This window comes from Mesoplodon bidens, assembly GCF_964165515.1.
Source record: "Mesoplodon bidens genome assembly, chromosome: 6".
Classification (NCBI taxonomy): Eukaryota; Metazoa; Chordata; class Mammalia; order Artiodactyla; family Ziphiidae; genus Mesoplodon; species Mesoplodon bidens.
The window spans coordinates 94,035,038-94,052,031 of NC_138162.1; the positions used below are offsets into that span (position 1 = coordinate 94,035,038).

A 16,994-nucleotide genomic window follows, 5' to 3' on the forward strand; every position below is an offset into this window, starting at 1 on the left:
ACTGTAGCTTTGTAGTATTGTCTGAAGTCAGAGAGCATGATTCCTCCACTTGTGTTCTTCTTTCTCAAGATTGTTTTGGCTATTTGGGGTCTTCTGTGTTTTTATACAGATTTAAAAATTTTTTGTTCTAGTTCTGTGGAAAATGCCATTGTTGTTTTGATAGGAATTGCACTGAATTTATACATTGCCTTGGGTAGTATGGTCATTTTAACAATATTGATTCTTCCAATCTAAGAACACAGTATGTTGTTCCATCTGTTTCGGTCATCTTCAATTTCTTTCATCAGTGTCTTATAGTTTTAGGAGTACAAGTCTTTTGCCTCCTTAGGTAGGTTTATTCCTAGGTGTTTTATTCTTTTCGATGTGATGGTAAATGACATTGTTTCCTTAATATCTCTTTCTGATACTTCGTTGTGATTGTATAGAAATGCAACAGATTTCTGTGTATTAATTTTGTATCCTGCAACTTTACTGAATTCATTGATGAGCTCTAGTGCTTTTCTGGTGGCATCTTTAGGATTTTCTGTGTATGGTATTATGTCATCTGCAGTGACACATTTACTTCTTCCTTTCCAATTTGGATTCCTTTCATTTGTTTTTCTTCTCTGGTTGCTGTGGCTAGGACTTCCAAAACTGTGTTGAATAAAAGTGGTGAGCGTGGACACCCTTGTCTTTTACCTCATCCTAAAGGAAATGCTTTCAGCTTTTTACCATTGAGTATGATGTTAGCTGTGGGTTTGTCATATATGGCCTTTATGTTGAGATATGTCCCTCTGTGCCCCTCTCCACTTTCTGGAGAGTTTTTATCATAAATGGATGTTGAATTTTATCAAAAGCTTTTTCTGTATCTACTGAGATGATCATGTGGTTTTGTTCTTCAGTTTGTTAATATGATGTATCACATTGACTGATTTGTGGATATTTAAAAATCCTTACATCCCTGGAATAAATCCCACTTGATCATGGTGTGTGATCCTTTTAATGTATGGTTGGATTCAGATTGCTAGCAGTATTTTTGAGGATTTTTGCGTCTATGTTCATCAGTGATATTGGCCTGTAATTTGTGTGTGCGTGTGTGTGTGTGTGTGGTATCTTTGCCTGGTTTTGGTATCAGAGTGATGGTGGCCTCATAGAATGAGTTTGGGAGTATTCCTTCCTCTGCAGTTTTTTGGAATAGTTTCAGAAGAATAGGGGTTAACTCTTCTCGAAATGTTTGATAGAATTTGCCTGTGAAACCATCTGGTCCTGGACTTTTGTTTGTTGGGAGTTTTTAAATTACTGATTCAATTTCATTACTGGTAATTTGTTCATATTTTCTGTTTCTTCCTGGTTCAGTCTTGGGAGATTGTACCTTTCTAAGAATTTGTCCATTTCTTCTAGGTTGTCCATTTTATTGGTATATAGTAGCTCTTAGTAGTCTCTTAATGATTCTTTGTATTTCCGTGGTGTTGGTTGTAACCGCCTTTACATTTCTGATTTTATTGATCTGGGCTCTCTCCCATTGATCTGGGCTCTCTCCCTTTTTTTCTTGATGAGTCTGGCTAAAGGTTTATCAATTTTGTTTATCTTTTCAAAGAACCAGCTTTTAGTTTCATTGATCTTTTCTAATGTTCTCTTTTTCTCTATTTCATTTATTTCTGTGCTGATCTTTATGATTTCTTTCCTTCTACTAATTTTGGGTTTTGTTTCTTCTTCTTTCTCTAGTTGATTTAGGTGTAAGGTTAGGTTGTTTATTTGAGATTTTTCTTGTTTCCTGAAGTAAACTTTTATCACTATAAACTTCCCTCTTAGAACTGCTTTTGCTGTCTCCCATAGGTTTTGGATCATTGTGTTTTCATTTTCATTTATGTCTAGGTATTTTTTGATTTCCTCTTTGATTTCTTCAGTGATCCATTGGTTGTTTAGTAGCATATTGTTTAGCCTCCACATGTTTGTGTTTTTTGCAGTTTTTTCTTGTAGTTGATTCTTGATCTCATAGCATTGTGGTTGGAAAAGATGCTTGATATGATTTCAGTTTTCTTAAATTTACCAAGGCTTGTTTTGTGACCCAGCATGTGATCTCTCCTAGAGAACATGCCATGTGCACTTGAAAAGAAAGTGTATTCTGCTGCTTTCAGGATGGAATGCTCTATAACTATCAATTAAGTCCACTTGGTCTAATGTGTCATTTAAGGCCAGTGTTTCCTTATTGATTAGCCATCTGGATGATCTCTCCATTGATGTAAGTGGGGTGTTAAATTCCCCCACTGTTATTGTGTTACTGTCAATTTCTCCTTTTATGTCTGTTAACATTTGCCTTATATATATATATATATATATATATATATATTTTTTTTTTTTTGCTGTACACAGGCCTCTCACTGTTGTGACCTCTCCCGTGGCAGAGCACAGGCTCCAGACGCGCAGGCTCAGCGGCCATGGCTCTTGGGCCCAGCCGCTCCGCGGCATGTGGGATCTTCCCAGACTGGGGCACGAACCCGTGTCCCCTGCATCGGCAGGCAGACTCTCAACCACTGCGCCACCAGGGAAGCCCTTGCCTTATATATTGAGGTGCTCCTATGTTGGTTGCAAATATATTTATGATTGTTATATCTTCTCCTTGGATTGATCCCTTGATCATTTTGTAGCGTCCTGTTTTGTCTCTTATGACAGTCTTTATTTTAAAGTCTGTTTTGTCTGATATGAGAATTGCTCCTCCAGCTTTCTTTTGATTTCCATTTGCATGGAATACCTTTTTCCGTCCCCTCACTTTCAGTCTGTATGCATCTCTAGATCTGAGGTGGGTCTTTTGTAGATAGCAGATATATGGGTCTTGTTTTTGTATCCATTCAGCCAGTCTATGTCTTTTGGTTGGAGCATTTAATCCATTTACATTTAAGGTAATTGTTGATATGTATGTTCTTATTGCCATTTTGTTAATTGTTTTGGATTTGTTTTTGTAGTTCTTTTTTTCCCCCTTTTCTTCTTTTGTTCTCTTCTCTTGTGACTTGAGGACTATCTTTAGTGTTGTTTGGATTCCTTTTTCTCTTTTGTGTGTATATCTATTATAGACTTTTGGTTTGTGGTTGCCTTGATGTTTCTGTATAGTGGTCTGTTTATATACATGATTGTTCTAACTTGTTGATCTGTTCGTTTCAAACCTTGCATTTATACTCTCTGCATTTTAAGTACCCTGCATTTGTACTCTCCTTCCCTCACAATTACTGTTTTTGATATTATTATTTTACATCTAATTGTTTTGTGTATCTCTTAACTGCTTATTACAAGATGATTTTAGTATCAATACTTTGATCTTTTCACCTCCCTACTAGCTTTGTGCGTGGATGATTTCCTACCTTTACTGTATGTTTGTTTTTACTGGTTAGCTTTTTCATTCTGTAATTTTCTCGTTTCTTTCTTGTTTCTTTTCTTGTTTCTTGTGGCCTTTTCCTTCTCACCTAGAGAAGTTCCTTTCATATTTGTTGTAAAGCTGGTTTGGTGGTGTTGAATTCTTTTAGCTTTTGCTTGTCTATAAAGCTTTTGATTTCTCCTCAAATCTCAATTGAGAGCCTTGCTGGTAGAGTATTCTTGGTTGTAGGTTTTTCCTTTTCATCACTTTATTTTTTTTAACTTTTTATTTTATATTGGACTATAGTTGATTGATAATGTCGTGTTAATTTCAGGTGTATAGCAAAGTGATTCAGTTATATATATACATGTACCCATTCTTTTTCAAATTCTTACTCAGCCATTAAAAAGAATGAAATAATGCCATTTGCAGCAACATGGATGGACCTAGAGATTGTCATACTGAGTGAAGTAAGTCAGACAGAGAAAGAGAAATATTGTATGATATCGCTTATATGTGGAATCTAAAAAAATATACAAATGAACATTTTTACAAAACAGAAACAGACTCACAGACTTAGATAATGAACTTAAGGTTACCAGGAGGGAAGGGTGGTGGGAGGGATAGACAGGGAGTTTGGGATTGACATGTACACACTGCTGTATTTAAAATGGATAACCAACAAGGACCTACTGTATAGAATAGGAAACTCTGCTCAATATTATGTAACAACCTAGATAGGAAAAGAATTTGAAATATATTGTGATACTCCCTTCTGGCTTGCTGAGTTTCTGTTGAACAAGTTCCCTTGTATGTTACTTGTTTTTTTTTTTTTACCTTGCTGCTTTTAGTATTCTCTCTTTATCTTTACTTTTTGTCCTTTTGATGACAATATCTTGGTGTGTTCCTCTTTGGGTTAATCCTGTGTGGGACTCTTTGTGCTTCCTGGACTTGGGTGACTATTTCCTTTCCCAGGTTAGGGAAGTTTTCAGCTATTATCTCTTCAAATATTTTCTCAGGTTCTTTCTCTCTCTCTTCTCCTCTGGGACCCGCATAATGCAAATATTAGCACACCTGATGTTGTCCCAGAGGTCTCTTATGTGTCTTCTTTTCATTCTTTTTTTTTTTCTTTTCTTTATTCAATGGCAATGATTTCCACTAGCCTTACGGGTTACTGATTTGTTCTTCTGGAATCATTTAGTCTACTACTGATTCCTTCCAGTGTATTTTAAATTTCAGTTATTGTATTCTTCATCTCTGTTTGGTCATTCTTTATATTTTTTAACTCTTTGTTAAAAACTTCTAACTTCTTGTTCTGTGCATCCATTCTCGTCCAAGTCTTTGATCATCTTTATCATCACTACTCTGAACTCTTTCTCAGGTAGATTTCCTATCTCCACCTTACTTAGTTCTTCTTCTGGGGTTTTATCTTGTTCCTTCATCTGGAACATATTCCTCTGCTGCCTAATTTTGTCTAAGTTGCTATTTATATTTTTATGTTCTAATTTTGTCTAAGTTGCTATTTATATTTTTATGTATGTGGTAAGTTAGTTATGTTTCTTCACCTTGGAGAAGTGGCCCTCTGTAGTAGGTGTCCTATGCGTCCCAGCAGTGCACTCCCCTCTCGTCACCCAAGCTATATGCTTTAGAGGTATACCCTAAGAGGGCTACATGGGTCCTTCTGTCGTGGTGGACTAACTATGTGGGTGGTCTGGTAGGCCCCAGGTCTAGTTGGTTGCCAGGCTGCCTTGTGCAGATGCTGCTGGCTCCTGTTTAGTGGGGTCTGGTCATGACGTGGCTGGCTGTGGAATCTTAGGGGGTCCTTGAGGCTAGTGCTGGCTCAGTGGTGGGCGGAATCAGGGTCCTGAAGGCTCTGGGGCTTTTGCCTACCCACTGGCAGATGAAGCCAGATCCTGGGGTTAGTGCTAGTCCACTGGCAGGCAGAACTGGTTTCCTGGAGTCTGGCTGCAGGGCCCAGGGAAATCAGAGCTTATTTTATCAATAGATCGTTGGGTGTGGAGGGGTGTCAGTTACTGACACATTTGGGTATGGGGTCTGGATGTCCCAAAAGTCAGTTCCTGACACATTTGGGTATGGGGTCTGGGTGTCCCTGCTAGTGGGCCAGGCCAGGGCCCAGCTGGTACTAGGTACGGTATATGGCCTGAGCTGTGGGATCATAGTGTTCATGGTTCTGGTGTCTGCCCTTTGGTGGATGAGGCTGGTCTAGTAGCTTGGTCTGGCTTCCTGGTAGGAGGGGCTGGTGCCTGTCCACTGGTGGGTGGATCTGGGTATTGGCCCTCTGGTGGGCTGGGCCATGTCTAGGGACAAACTCAGAGGTGGCTGTGAGCTCTTTAGTCTTTAGTTAGCCTGTCTACTGATGGATGGGGCTGTGTCCCATTTTGTTGTTTGTCTGAGGTGTCTCAGCAGCGTTGCCTGCAGGCTGTTTGGTTGGTCCACATCTTGGAACTAATGAGCCAAGATGTCAGCCATCAGCAATGTTCCCTAATATATCTGCCACCAGTGTCTATGTCCCCAGGGTGAGCCGCAGCTCCCCCCACCCCCCAAACAGGAGACTCTCCCAGACTAGCAGGTAGGTCTGGCCCAAGCTCCTATCAAATTAATTCTTTTGCCCTGAGTCCCAGTGTACGTGTGATTTTTATGCGCCCTTGAAGAGTGAGGTGTCTATTTTTCCCAGTCCTGTGGGGCTCCTGCAATTATGCCCTGCTGGACTTCAAAGCCAAATGCTCTGGGAGTTCATCTTCTCAGTACCAGACCCCCTGGCTGGGGAGCCTAACGTGGGGCTCAGAACTTTCGCTCCTGTGGGAGGGTCTCTGCAATATAATTATTCTCCAGTTTGTGGGTCACCCACCCAGGGAGGGGTATGGGATTTGATTATATCACGAGTCCACCCCTCCTACTGGTCTCGCTGTGGTTCCTTCTTTATGTCTCTAGCTGTAGCAGATCTTTTCTGGTAGGCTCCAATCTTTTTTTATCTATGGTTATTCTGCAGATAGTTATGATTTTGGTGTGCTTGTGAGAGGAGGTGAGCTCAGGGTCTTTTTACTCTGCCATCTTGGCTGCTCTTCCACAAAATTTTGTGGGCTCACCTTTATGATCAGAAAGGGTTGATTTCCCCCCGTGATAACATGAAGTGGGAATATCATTCTCAAATATCAGATGAATTGGATGGAAAAGTATGGTTGACAGGGAAACACTAGCGTTCTCATTGTCTGCTATACTCCCCAAATAGACTGTAAACTCATGGTCAGGAGTATTTTTTAAAATTATTTTTACTTATGTAAGTAATGCATTATTAAATTATCTGAGTTAAAAAATTAAAACAGTCTCCATAAGTCTAAAGACTCCCACTGATCAGCCTTTCCTAGAAGGTAAACACTCAATTACTATTATCAGTTTGATATGCTATGCATTGACCTAGAATATGTATAGTTATAAAAATGTATCACATTGTATATGTTGCTCTACAGCATGGTTCTTTTATTCACCAGGTGTCTTGTCAGTTTACCTGTAAAGCTTATGTAGATGTACCTCAGTCCTTTGAACTGCAGCATAATAGTTCTTTAAATGGGTAATCATCTTTTTTTTTTGGATCGCTGCACATTTGTTTCCTATTTTTTATTATTATAAACAGTGCTGCCATGAACCACTTTCTATATGCCTCACTGTGCATATTTGCAAGTGCTTCTCTAGAGTGTATACCTAGAAATGGAATTTCTGGGTCAGGCTGTTTATAATATATATATATATATATATATATATATATATATATATATATATATATATATTTTTTTTTTTTTTTTTTTTTTTTTTTTTTTGCGGTTCGCGGGCCTCTCACTGTTGTGGCCTCTCCCGTTGCAGGGCACAGGCTCCGGACGCGCAGGCTCAGCGGCCATAGCTCATGGGCCTAGCCGCTCCGCAGCATGTGGGATCTTCCCGGACCGGGGCACGAACCCGTGTCCCCTGCATCGGCAGGTGGACTCTCAACCACTGCGCCACCACGGAAGCCCTGTTCGTATTTTTAAAAACATGTATGTATTTATTTAAAACATTTAATGAATAAACTTTTTGAATAGGAAGTAAATGCACATGGTGAAAAATCATTGAAAAGTTGTGATATGAGAAGTAATCTCTTTTATTCTGGAACAGTTCTTTATTGATGCTTGACTTTTATAAATGTTAAATACTACAAGCCAGCTATTTTGTAGTATGTCTTCAATTTGGGTTTGTCTGGTGTTTCCTCATGTTAGTTTTAGGTTATATGTCTTTGGTAGGAATAGCACACAAGCGAGGCTGGTTTCTTATTTTATCCTATCAGGTGATGCATGATTTTCATTAATCTCGTTACTGATGATGTTCAATTTAATCATTTGGTCAAGGTGTTGTCTGTCTGCCAGACTTTTATACTATAAAGCTTTCCTTTTTTTTTGAGTAGAGGTATTTTGAGACTCTGTATATATCTTTCTATTCATCACACTTTTCATTCATTCATTCATTCATTTATATTCACACGGGCTCATGGTTTTCTATTTTATTTGGTTAATTATAGTCTGTAATCAATATTTATTTATTTATTTTTCTTTTTTCTTTGGCCGTGCTGAGGGACTTGTGGGATTTTAGCTCCCCAAGCAGGGATCAAACCTGGGCTCCCTTCAGTGGAAGCACAGAGTCCTAACCACTGGACCACCAGGGAATTCCCATGTAATCAATATTTATTTTGGTGTTTATGTTGTCTCAGGTTTGGACAGTGGGAGCCCCTTCAAACTGGCTTCTGGATCCTTTTGACATATCTCTATCATTCTTTGAACATTTTCTTACTTTATCAGACAACATGTGTCAGGAGTATCTTGTATTTTCTGGCATCCAGTCCTAGAATCAGCCATTTCTCCAGAATGCCCTGGTTTAATTTGCTGGAGTATGGTATCTAGAAGCCATTATGTTGGTTCTAACTGTGGTAAGTATGTTCATTGCTATTGGGGTGTTACTGTTCCATGTCTTCTCAGTGGACACACATATACATATCTGTGTGTGTGTGTGTGTGTGTATACACATATATACATATATATGTGTGTGTGTGTTTATATAACGTGTAATACATATTATAATGTACATATAATATGCATCTATATATTTTTTGTGTCTGTATATATTGAAAGCTGTGAGTTCACACTAATACCTCCAATTCCAGTTAAATATCCAACACTGCAGTATTCATTGTAATTTTCTTCCTCTCCATATCTGTAACTTCCTTTTCCAGTAGTGAGAAGTCTGTCTCCCACTCTTCCTAAAAGAGGAAGCACTTGTGATGTTTGGTAGACCAATATTAATTCTTCCTCTCTCAACTTGGGGTCTACATGGGACAGTAATTATGCAACGTGAAAACATGGATAATAGAGTTTTGTTTGATAGTTTAATCTGCATTTGATAATTTAATCTTTGAAAATATTAAATTGAGTAGAATCTCTAATTTTACATTTATAGGTATTTATACTATGTTATCACTGCCAAGAGAAGCAAAATCTTAGTTTGATATCTCAGGAGATGATCATACTGTCATACTGCAAATGAGGGAAATGACTTATATGATATGTAATTGTCTTTATAAAAAACTTCCTGACTTTATATCTTTAGTGGAAATAAAAACAACTGGTTCCAAGTTGCAGCTATGAGGAAATCTCTGAGTTTATTTAAAGCATTTATTTAAAAATGTTTCTGGGCTTCCCTGGTGGCGCAGTCGTTGAGAGTCCGCCTGCCGATGCAGGGGACGCGGGTTCGTGCTCCGGTCTGGGAAGATCCCACGTGCCGCGGAGCTGCTGGGCCCATGAGCCATGGCCACTGAGCCTGCGCGTCCGGAGCCTGTGCTCTGCAACGGGAGAGGCCACAACAGTGAGAGGCCCGTGTACCGCAAAAAAAAAAAAAAAAAAAAAAAAAAAAAAGGGTTTCTTTTTAGTTGGAAAACCTTTTGATAATTTTCTAACCTGCCAGCTACCATTTTATTTTCTAAAATTTATGGTTATCATTAGAATCAGGTATAAAATGTTATACTTTTTCACATTTACATGTTTTAAAATTAAGGAATCTTTAATTAAGGGTGATATTTGATTCATTAATGGTAATGTATTTCTTCTAATAATTATAAGTATCTTAAATGTGGTATCAGCTATTCTTTTTCAGATCTTTGGCCTGGGATCACTTTTCCACCCACACAGTTCCCTTTTCATGTCTTTAGGTACTGCTGACTAGGCTGGGCTTCTCTAATCTCCAGTTTTGGAGATTGATTTTAGCTGTTAAATAGGAAGCTTAAACTCAACATGAACAAAACAAAACCCTTGTTTTTGTTTTTGTTTTCCTTTCAGTTTTATTGAGATATAAATGACATACAGTGCTAAGTTTAAGGTGTACAGCATAATGATTTGACTTACATACATCATGAAATCATTACCACAATAAGTTTAGTGAACATCTATCATCACATATAGATTCAAAATAAAAAGAAAAAGTATTTTTTCCTTGTGATGAGAACTCTTAAGATTTACTTTCCTAACAATTTTCATACATACAGCAGTCTTAATTATATTAATCATGTTGTATATTACATCCCTAATACTTACTTATTTTATAACTGGAAGTTTGTATCTTTTGACCACTTTTATTCAATTCTGCCTCCTTCCACCTCCACCTTGGGTAACCACAAAATCTGATCTCCTTTTCTGAGTTTGTTTGTTTTTGAAGTATAATTGACCTGCAACACTATGTTAGTTTCACATAGTAAAACATAGTGTTTCAGTATTTCTGTGTGTTACAAAATGATCACCACTATACTAGTTACTGTCACCCAACAAAGATATTACATTGACTATATTCTCTACACTGTACACTTCATCCCCATGACTCATTTATTTTTGTAATCGGAATTTTGTACCTCTTAATCTCCCTCACCTATTTTGCTGATCCCCCACCCTCCTTCCCTCTGACAAGCTATTCTCTGTATCTATGACTCTGTTTCTGTTTTGTTATGTTTGTTCATTTGTTGTTTTTTTAGAATCCACACATAATAGAAATCATACATTATATCTTTTTGTCTTTCTTTGTGACTTATTTCACTTTGCACAATACACTCTGGGTCCATCCATGTTGTTGCAAGTGGCAGAATTTCATTCTTTTTTTATGTCTGAGTAATATTCCATTGTATATATATATATATATATACATATATATATATATATATATATATATATATATATGTACACCACATTTTTAGTCATTCATCTGTTGATGGGCACTTGGGTGCTTCCATATCTTGGCTATTATAAATAGGGCTGCTGTGAACATTGGGGTGCATGTATCTTTTCAAATTAGTGCTTTCATTTTTTTCCAGATATATACCCAGGAGTGAGATTTCTGGATCATGTGGTAGTTCTGTTTCTAGTTTTTTGAGGAACCTCCATACTGTTTTCTATAGTGGCCTCACCAATTTACATTCCCACCAACAGTGCATGAGGGTTCCTTTTTCTTTCTTTTTTTCACATCCTTGCAAACACTTGTCATTTGTTGTCTTTTTTTTTCAAAAATTTCAATTTTTTTTACACATTGCATATCAAAAAGTTTGAAAAAAAAAGTTTCAACAGGAAGTTAGCAAATTCTCATAGATCTGCCTGTTTCTAGCACTTGGGGGAGATGGGATTCTTGTAGTTCTTAGAGACTGGAATCCTGATGGCAGAACTTCAAATGTTCTCATCACTTGCCAAGGAAGTGCCATACTTGATCTTCTTCATTACTTCCTTTTTTCAGTGAAAATGACACTGATTCAACTAATGATCTAGCTTCCTCTTGAGAACAATGGAAAGGGCTATCACATACCTGCACATTTGTCCAATTTATAGCCCCTCCATCACACTTCTCCATAAGCAATGCTTTGCAACATTCATGAGTAGATTTAATAACTTTAAGAGCAAAAGCCTTGTTCTTGAATTCTCCATTAAAAGCTAACTGGTTTTCCAGTTTTCCCTCTGGTATCTTATAAAATCTAAACCAATTAAGCGTAGCTTCTAAGTAACCAGGTTTGTACTTCTTAACATCTTCAATATCATGAAACTTTGAGGCTTCAAGATCATTCACATTGATAGCAATTAATTTCCAGTCTGTTTCACCCTGATCAATAAGAGCCAGAATCCCAGGGATCTTCACATGAACAACATCTCCACAAGAAAGAACCTTTGAGCGTATCTCACAAACATCAACAGGATTATTATCTCCACAGCAGTCTGTGCTCTTATCTTTTCGATGGGGATCTTCCCAAGTCTGAGGGAGGGCACCATAATTCCATATATAACCCTTGTGAGGAAAGATAATTGCCACATAGGGAAGCTTGCCATCCTTTACATCTTGTTTAATGGGATTCAATGACTCCTCTGTGGCAATCTCCATTTTAGCATTTGTCCACGGAGGTACTTCTACAACCATATTAAACAAATTCTCATATTCATCATTTCGTGCTCTCTTTGTAGGAATGCCATTTTCCTCTTCAGAGGAATATCATGAAAGGGGAAATGTAGTGACCAGCTACATTCTTGAAAAAGAGGTGGTAACCAGGAGTGGGGCTGGCTGTGCTCCTCTGTGTGGTACAGGGCCATGGTGCAACACGGCCAGGACCCTGAGCTCGCTCCCTGTGGCAGGTGGGCAGCAGTGGCGGCGGTGGTGGTGGCAGGGGGGGCGCCAACGCTCCAGGCCCAGCTGGTCTGTTGTCTGTTTGATAATAACTATTCTTACATGTGTGAGGTGAGATCTCATCGTGGTTTTGATTTGTATTTCCCTGATGATTAGTGATGTTAAGCATCTTTTCGTGTGCCTGCTGGCCATTTTCTTTGGAAAAATATCAGTTCAGTTCCTCTGCCCATTTTTTAATTGGATTGTTTGTTTTTTTGACATTAAGTTATATGACTTCTTTGTGTACTTTGATATTAACTCCTTATTGGATACATTGTTTGCAGATTTCTTCTCCCATTCTACCGGTGGACTTTTTGTTTTGTTGGTAGTTTTCTTTGCTGTACTTTTTAGTTTGATGCAGTCCCATTTGTTTATTTGCTTTTGTTTCCTTTGCTTGTTTGTTTTTTAAGTCAAACCTTACCTTCTCACATTTCCCCCTATTTCTATAAGTAGCAACATCCTTCTTTGAGTTTCTGAGGTCAAAAATTTTTCAGTGGGCTTCCCTGGTGGTGCAGTGGTTGGGAGTCCACCTGCCAATGCAGGGGACCGCGGGTTCGTGCCCCGGTCCAGGAGGATCCCACATGCCGCGGAGTGGCTGGGCCCGTGAGCCATGGTCGCTGAGCCTGCGTGTCCGGAGCCTGTGCTCCCCAGCGGGAGAGGCCACAACAGTGAGAGGCCCGTGTGTCGCAAAAAAAAAAAAAAAAATTTGCAGTTAGCTTTGACTTTTTTCTCACTCTCATACCCATAATTGTTCCATCATTAAATCTTTTATAGTATATTCAGATCTGTCTAATGCTCTCTACCTGCTTCCTACTCAGTCTTAGTGATTCAAGCTACCATCATCTCTTGCCTAAATTCTTCTGGTAGCCTCCGAATTGTCTTCCTGCTTCCATGTTTGCCTTACCATCTGTTCTCCACCTTGAAGCCAGACGGATATTTTAAAAACATACATTATATCATTTTACTTCTCTGCTCAAAACTTCCAGGAGCTTCTCTCTTTAACTCAGAAAAAAGCCCAATGGCCTCTGCATACCTTACATTCAATCTAAGTTTTTTCTGCTTCTTTGGCCTCATCTCCAGCATTCTTTCTTTTTCTTGTTCTACTCTAGCCGTACTACTGGCCTTCTTGCTGTTCTTTGAACATACTAAACATTTGCCTACCTCAGGGCCTTTGCAGTTATTATTCTCTCAGGCCGGAATGCTCTTTAATCTGATATTTTCTTGGCTTAAATCCTTCGGTTTTTTCAGGTCTCTTGCTCAAATATCACCTTATCAGAAAAAGCTTTCCTGACTGCCCTAAGTAAAATTAACCTACCTCTCATGCTCCTTATCCCCCTTTCCTGTTTAATATTTTTCCATAGCACTTGTCACCATCTAACATATTTTTTATATAATTAACATTGTACTTTACATACCATCTATCTGAATAAATTATATATATTTAGTATAATGTATGTTGACTTATAGCCCCCACTAGACTCTAAAGTCCATGGAATCAGGGACTTTGATTTTTTTTATTATGTGTCCTCAGTGTTTGTAACAGTTTTTAAAATGTAGTTGGTGTTCCATTAATATTCGTGGGGTAAGTAAATAAATAAATTTACCTTATTAGAGAAAGAATTTACTTTGTTCAGATTCTAATAGTACCAGTCAAGTTAAGACATTTCCTGATGCTTTCTTCTCTCTTTGCCTAGTTCCATCCCTGATGGAAACAGAAGCAATTTTGTGTGTGGAGATGGGAGTTGGATGGGTTAAAGAATTCAAGGGAGGAACTAGAGAAAAAGAAGACCATACCCTTCTCCTCCACTTTAAGTGTCCCAGGTTGAAACTACTACCAGATGGCAGAGGGAAGAAGTTTTAACTTTAAATCAAGTTGGTGTTTTGATTAATAAACTGGACTAGACATTATTATTACTGAGCTAGATTATTCTTGGCACTAAACGTAACTTAAAAGAAGAGTGTCTAAGAAAATTATGGGACCTTTCCTTACCCAACATTTTCTTCAAAGGACAAGAGAAAAAAATGAATCTGCAGATTGGTTATAAAGGACCTAGTATAAAGGGAATGAATGAAGTTGTTGTTTGTTTGGTTTTTTTTTTGTTTGTTTGCATTCTATGGAGTTCTGCTTAATCAACATAATGGTTACCCTTGTATTGTGCTCTTTATCACAATGGTTAGTAATCTGTTGTTTACGTGTCTGTCTCCCTTACTAGACTATGAGTGTAAGAAGAGAGGGCCAGTGTTTTATTAAGCCTGTTTATCCAAGACCCACCATGGTGCCTGAAACATAGCAACCATTTAGTGTTTGTTGAATAGCACCCTCCTCCCCCAGCCTCTCTTCTCACCTCAATTCAAGAGTTACCTGCATACCAAAATACGTTGAGTATCAAAAATGCAATATTTGGCGATATAAAAGAGGCTGATTGCTTAGATATTTAGAGATTATACTGTATTCCAAGGTTTAGATCTGCTTACCACAATGAAAATTTAATATCACTCCATTCTATACTCTAAGGGAAAACCCTTTACTTCTGATGTATCACAGGGTTGCCTTTATTCTTCCTTTCTTGCTCAAGCTCTCAGCCACTTAATCTGTCTCCCCCGGCAGGGTATGAATGTGGCTTTTATGGAATCCAGTGTTTAGAATAAAAGCTGAAAATAATCCTCTTCTCTCCACATCTGGTATTGCTGTGATGCCTTTTAAAGGCAGAGCTTGAACCCTTATTATTTAAAAGTTTGAAAGTCAACATCTTCTGTATGCTTGTGGCAAATGCAAAAAAAATTGACGACTTTTTGAAAGACTGTGGAGAGAGCCTGTGTTTTAGTATAAAAACTACAGCATCATTGTCACTATGATCCAGAGGCGAAAAGTTATAAAACATTTCGGCTCAAAGAGATGCCACATGAGTTTAATAATTTTCATGTGGATAATCATTTTCCAAACAAACTGTAGCCATGACTTAATCCCTCCTAGAAAGACAGGAGTGTATCTTCAAACAAACTGCCTAAGCTGTTTGTTCACAGTTTGCTTTTTGATTCAGCAAGACGGATTATGAGGGGTAACACCCAGAGCTGTGACAGCTTTGGCTAAATCCCACCTGGCGTTCAGTTCGTTCTTTTCTCCTTGAAAAAGCTCCCCAAGTTCATAATTCTACAAAAGGCTCAATCAAAATCATTGGAGGAGTGCCTTGGCTTAAGGATGGTGGTAGTGGCGGGGTTGGGGGGTGGTGTTGGGGGAGGGGTTTAATATGCCAAGTAAAAGATCCATTGTTATTGAAAAATTCTTCATTTGTTTTATTTACATAGTGAAAGCAACCCAAGTATGAATCCAATTTGAAAAATGCAGTACTTTGGCTGACTGTGAAGTAAAGTAAAAACATTTAAGTCCTATCCCACTGCTTTTAGTGAGTCTTTCCTGGTCAGTGACAGCCCAGTGACCCTTCTTGGGGCACAGTGCGGCTGCCTTTTTCCTGACCTCTAGACGTTGTTTCTTCCATGGCACTCATCCACAATCATATTATATATATAATACACATGTGAAACCTCCTCCATCATATTTATTAGCCTATCTCCTTTCTACTATGGTTACTATCACCTTTATTCCCCTCACCCTGGCTAAAAGTGTCAATAGGGAAGGAAAGAAAAATTTGGTAGTCTTTCATTGCATATGAGAGTTCCTGACAGAGGAGTTGCAAAATACAGGACTAAATGGCTACTAAGTATTTCTTTTTTCAGTTGTAGGATGCCGTGTTAGGTATCTCACAGTTCTTTAGTTCCTTGGTTACAATAGGCAAGTTAGTGTTAATTGTTTATGGTCAGCAGCTGTCCACTTTGGGATATCAACATATTGGTCAGTCTTCATTACTCATGAAATGGGTAGCAGATCATTTGCCATTAATAATTAAAATGCTGACATTTAAGAATAAATTACTTTGGGCTTCCCTGGTGGCGCAGTGGTTGAGAGTCTGCCTGCCGATGCGGGGGACGCGGGTTCGTGCCCCGGTCCGGGAGGATCCCACATGCCACGGAGCGGCTGGGCCCGTGGGCCATGGCCGCTGAGCCTGCGCGTCCGGAGCCTGTACTCCGCAACCGGAGAGACCACGACAGTGAGAGGCCCGCGTATCGCAAAAAAAAAAAAAAAAAAGAATAAATTACTTTAAAAATGGAGCTAGGGGCTTCCCTGGTGGCACAGTGGTTGAGAGTGTGCCTGCTAATGCAGGGGACACGGGTTCGAGCCCTGGTCTGGGAGGATCCCACATGCCACGGAGCAACTAGGCCAGTGAGCCACAACTACTGAGCATGCGCGTCTGGAGCCTGTGCTCCGCAACAAGAGAGGCCGCGATAGTGAGAGGCCCGCGCACCGCGATGAAGAGTGGCCCCCGCTTGCCACAACTAGAGAAAGCCCTCGCACAGAAACGAAGACCCAACACAGCAAAAATAAATCAATTAATTAATAAACTCCTACCCCCAACATCTTCTTAAAAAAAAAAGGGGGAGCTAAATCAAAACCATCCGTATTTACAGTAAAATCAGTTTATCTTTACTTGCATTGAAGCAGCAAAAGAAAGTGTAGAGTTAGCATGAAGAATTGTTGACAATGTCTATGGGAGTACTACATTCCTGGGAGGACAAAAGGTTAGGAAACACAAATCTTTGCTTCAAAGCCCTAGAAAGTAGAAGCAAGAGATGGCAAAATTAGATTGCCTTATATTCTTTGATCCCTTGTCATCATTCCCTGTATGGACAGTAATTTTGTACCTGATGCTACCTTCCTAAAGTCATTTTTGAGACTTGGTTTCTAACGTATAACTACTTAGCATGCATTTGATCCCATATGCTAACAAGAAAGGAAAACTATAAATCCAATCTTGCTTTGAGATTGAACTATGGATTTCAATTACTATATCAAACCTTATACCTGAATTGTTGTTAAGCGCCAACA

The 16,994-nt window shown here is 38.8% G+C and overlaps 1 pseudogene across 1 annotated transcript; it reads right to left on the bottom strand.

Annotated features, from left to right (window-relative positions):
• Window positions 1–11,047: 11,047 nt before the first annotated feature.
• On the bottom strand, window positions 11,048–11,979 carry LOC308619362 (inorganic pyrophosphatase 2, mitochondrial-like; annotated as a pseudogene). The gene has a single exon. The product of its transcript is annotated as an inorganic pyrophosphatase 2, mitochondrial-like (transcript).
• Between the last annotated feature and the right edge of the window lie 5,015 nt (window positions 11,980–16,994).